General features: G+C 45.3%; 1 protein-coding gene across 1 annotated transcript in view; it reads right to left on the bottom strand.

The window, feature by feature from the left end:
* Positions 1 to 5,000, bottom strand: part of ptprua (protein tyrosine phosphatase receptor type Ua) — a 200,781-nt gene that overhangs the window by 83,931 nt on the left and 111,850 nt on the right. The gene's annotated exons all lie outside the window — the stretch shown is intronic.

The following is a 5,000-nucleotide window of genomic DNA, read 5'->3' as shown; positions in this document are numbered from 1 at the left end:
TGGAAAAAAGGCCCAATCATTGTTCAGGACAGTTAGAGGATTGACTGTGATGTGCTAGGAAAACAGAAATGGATTCTTTGGCAACGTAATGGCTGCCCACAGTCATTTGTTGTTCTGATCCATTTCTGCAGCAAAAACCTGTCTTACTAATTCTCTCCCTTGTGTCCCAGAGACTCATTTGTCCCCACCTATCCGCTCGTCTGGGCCCTCTCTATCCATTACACTCTCTCTGCGCCGAGACCAGTTAGTCATCACTGTCAATACAAGTCCTCTTTTATCTGCTGCACTCCCACACACATATGTACACACACAAACAACACACACACACACACACACACATGCATACACACATACACACGCACACACATGCATGCACACACACACACACACACATACACTGAATTTGAGGCAGAGGTATCCAAAGGCACATATCTATTTATCCATGTCAAGAGGGGGATGGACAATGGCACCTAATTGATGATGTACAGCCTGAGAGCGTGGGTGTGCTAGGTGCTACGCTAGGTGCTACCGCTATCACACAGATTGATGGTGGCTATGTGGCGGGGAGGAGGGGGAGTAGATGGCAATTTCCCGTCAACTTTCCTGCAGCAATAATCATCCTTTTTATCAGGAACAAAGCAAAACAAACAGAGCACACAATGAATCTTGGCACCGTGCTCAGATCACCTACACACACTCACACACACACATACACACACACACTTACACATAACACACTTAATTCCAAACACAGGGTAACGCAACCCAAAGTGTAATGACAGCCTTCATTGTGCACCTTTTGTGGCGTGATGGAAGCGCCGCAGTCTGAAGTGCAGCGGCGGGGCACGTTGTTTGGTAATTGCGATGGCTTTCACTAACAGCGGCGATAATAAGCACCACATACAGATACTTTAAAAGCCGCCATCTTACAGAGAAGTCCATCTGAGGGGCTGTGAATGGGCCAAAGGAAATGTCTATTTGTTCAGGCCAGCCGACAGCCGCTGGGAGTTAAAGAAGACTGAACTGAAGAGGTGGAGAAGGGAGGTAGAAAGAGAAACAGAGATAGAGAATGATGGAAAAGGATAGAGAAAGAACAATAACAAAGTTTATAGCCTGCGTAATGTGCATCTGTTCACTGTACGATGATCAAAGGGTTTTAATGGGCTGCCGTTGGTATGTTATGATATCTGCTTTTCACCATTATTGCGCTGAAACGCATGAAACACTTCAAATGGCAGCGCTCACCTGTTTCAAGTGGACATTTCAGTTCATGCTACATTAACCTCAAGCTTAAATGCCAATCAGGCTTCTGAGCACAGGGGAAACGCAGTATAGATCCAGAATGCAGCCACATAATATTATCTGGCAACACACATAGGCACAAGGGGTCAGCTTAGTTGACTTCTAATCAATTTTTCACATTAATGTATATGCTCACTATATGAATGAACGTATGTGGACGCCTGCCGTTACACCCACTGGGAATTCAGTGACATCCCATTCAAAATCTATAGTCATTAAAAGGAAGATGCCAACTACTTAACTAGCCTAAAGCTAAAAGGGAGCTACTGGCTAACTGGTCTCACCCACTTCCAGTGATTTATGCTAAGCTAGGCTAATGTGTCAGACTGGGTTATTGCACACACAGAAAATAAAAAGATATCCTCTTATTTAACTCTGGGGTAGACGGCAAATAAGCTACCCCAAAAGTTGGCATGTGTTTCTGTAACCTGCGTTGTGTTGAACCTGCGCGATTCAGCCCTGCACACGGCCGGACTCGAACCCGCGAACAGCAGCACCTCGGATCGGGAGGTGAGCGCGCTAACAATTGAGCCAATAGCCCAGGCTACTGGCTCGCATGCCAGCAGCACTCTTGAGGCGTCGGGGAGTGAGGTTTACCAACGTTCCACAAGCACAGCTAAGCTAGCTGGCATTCGTTACATTTCTTTAATACGGAACTAGTACCTCCTTTGTATCTTTCACTGCTTCCTTTATCCTGGGAAGGATTTCCGTACGATTTTGGAGTGTCTGTGGACATTTTTGGCTCACAGTGTCTGTTCTGGTTCATCCCAGAGGTAAGGGGCTTGGTGTGGAAAACTTGACTGACCCCCTAAGAACAGGGTTTTTCACGCCACAAAACTCACCCAATCCTATCCTTATGGACCTTGCTTTATGCACTAGGGTATAGTCGTACTGGAATGGAAAAGGGCTTCCCAGAACTGTTTCCAAAAAAGACTGGAGGCATAGAATTGCCCAAAATGTCTTGGTATACTGAAACATTAAAATGTCCCTTAAATAACCCTAACCCCATACCATTATCGGAGCTTAAAGCAAGGAAATGTTCCATGCCTGAAGATATCAGACATTTTCGAGCCTTTGTGTATGAGAATGATCTATTCTCGAATCGCAAAACAGCCTGAGAACTTTAAGCCCTGCATTATCACTCCTCCAGTGCGACTGTGCCCCAGTGCACAAAGCAAGGTTCATAGCGACATGGTTGGTTGAGTTTGGGTGTGAAAGAACTTGACTTTGCCCACAGGGAACAGAGTTCTCTGTGCCATTAAAGCCTTTGGGATGAACTAGAACAAATATTGCAAGCCAGGCCCTCTTGTACAACATCAGTGTCTGACCGCACAATGGCTCCTGAGGATGACTGGGCAAAAAATCCGGGCCAACACTCCAAAAAATCTGGGCCAACACTCCAAAATCCGGTGGAAATTCTTCCCAGAAGAGTGGAAGCTGTTAAAACTATGATGGGGGATCTAACTCCATGTTAATGCTGATGAGATTTTAATCATTGAAGTGCCTGTGAGTGTTATAGCAGGCACCCACTCATACTTTTGTAAGTTTAGTCTATGTGTGTTTTTTTCCCCTTTTTATGTCTTCTTAAAGGTCTGCTCCAGGTCAGTCAGTGAGTCAGTTGTACATACAGGAAGTATGTGTATGTGTGTGTGTGTGTTTGTCAGTGCATGCATCATCGAGGACATCAGTTTACAGTCTGTTGCTTTCCTGCCTGCATCATCTCTGGTCCCTTTCTGAGCCCAAAGTTTCCCCCTAGACAACACCCCCCCCCCCATCCTGTATGCCATCACCCTGAATACCCCCACATGCCCCCACCAGAGGCTGTCTGTGGCTGTCACTGGTGGGGAGGAACTGCTGATGCGTGTGGCTGGAGATGGGACCAGACAGGCAGGCCAGTCCAGCAGCCGTAGTCCTGACTGGACACAGCCTCCAACTCAGAGTTAAAGTCACAGTCTTACTCTCTGACTTCAAAATCTAACTCTGACTGAAACTCAACTCAAAATCTACATCTAAATCTACTTCTGTCTCTGACTGACTTGATATCTTAATATAAATCTAACTCCGACAGACACCAGCGCTAAATCGAAATTGAAATCTTACTGACTGACTGACTGATTGACTTACTGACTAAATCGAAATCGGAATCTTACTGACTGAAGATTTTAGCTTTGTTGAGTTTTGGCATGATAACACAACCCAACCATCTGCCCTGACCAAGGGTGCGTTTCAATTTGCAAATATAGGAGAATGAGGAAAATGTTTGCAAACAGTTTTCTGTCAAATGTTTTCCTTGAGTTTTCCACGAATGTGTGCAAACACTTACAAATAGTTTGAGGAGGTGGTTCTCCCAGAACATAGAGAGTTGGATGGAGTGGTACTGCTGAAATAAAATGTTTACACACAACCTGTGTTCTGGAATGTTCTAGAATGTTCTAGAATGTTCTGGAATGTTCTGTGATGTTGTGTAATGTTGTATCACGTTGTGTCATGCTGTGTGGAGTGTGGTGTTCAGGCCAGTGGTGGTGGGTGACGAGTGGGGTTGTAATTAATTTGTGCAGGTGGCTCTGCCCCCATAAAAGTCTCCCAGGAGAGCTGTTAGCATTTCATTCATCATTCAGATTGGTTTACGGCACCACATTAACATTAGCGCCAACGGTTCAGTATTAACACACATGCAGGCACACACACATACACCACACACACGCACAGCCTGATGAGATCACAGGCAGTACACATACACAACCAAGACACACAAATGCGTTAAACATAGACATCCTCCATGTACATAACACACACACACATACAACCACACATACACACACACTCACACACACGCATGCACACACACACGCACGTACGCACGCACGCACGCACACACACACACACACACACACACACACACACAAACGCACAAAAAAGGCACAATCATACACATATAAAATGAATACAAAGCAGAAGTAAACGCATACAGCAGGCCTACACGCAATAGTGTCTATTAACAATGAGTGTCTATTCACATTCATGCTCATGCTCATACAGTCTTACAGACACACACACAAATCTATCCCCATATATGAGGCGCTAAACAGCAAAAGGTCCTCCATCTGCTAAGCCACATATTTTTCAGCCGATAGCCCTCCTGCACCTGACAGAGATTCTGTCGCCGACGCGTGGGACGGCAATGTGTGTCTGGAAGGGAAACAAGCGCTCTGGCGCCAGCTAAAAAATGTGTGTGTGTGTGTGTGTGTGTGTTTGTGTGTGTGTGTGTTTGTGTGTCCGCCACTCCGGAGAAAGCAGCTAAAAATGTCCTCCGCATGGCGCTTTAGCAGCCAAGGTGTCAGAATATGTATCGCTCCTGAGAGCAGGACTGCTATTTCAACTGTCTGCAAAGACCTCTCCCAGCAGGCCACAGCAACTGTGGGTAGGACTGTATGTCCATGTGTGTTTGAGAGAGACAGAGAGAGAGAGAGAGAGAGAGAGAGAGAGAGAGAGAGAGAGAGAGAGAGAGAGAGAGTGTGTGTGTGTGTATGAGAGAGAGAGATACTGGTGTGAAAAAGAGATAAAAAGTAAAGTGTGATTTTACCTGCATTAGTAGAGCTTTCTAGCTGTTTCATGTCATCCAGCAGAGCTTTATGTTTACAGTAATATATGTCAGATAAAGTCTTCCATATCATGTTTATGTATTATTTATAGTAAAT

This window comes from Alosa pseudoharengus, unplaced genomic scaffold, assembly GCF_046254945.1.
Source record: "Alosa pseudoharengus isolate Yale_2024_CS ecotype anadromous, Long Island Sound unplaced genomic scaffold, YU_APseudo_1.1 YU_APseudo_1.1_scf_23, whole genome shotgun sequence".
Classification (NCBI taxonomy): domain Eukaryota; kingdom Metazoa; phylum Chordata; class Actinopteri; order Clupeiformes; family Clupeidae; genus Alosa; species Alosa pseudoharengus.
This window is presented reverse-complemented; position numbering and strand designations above follow the sequence as displayed.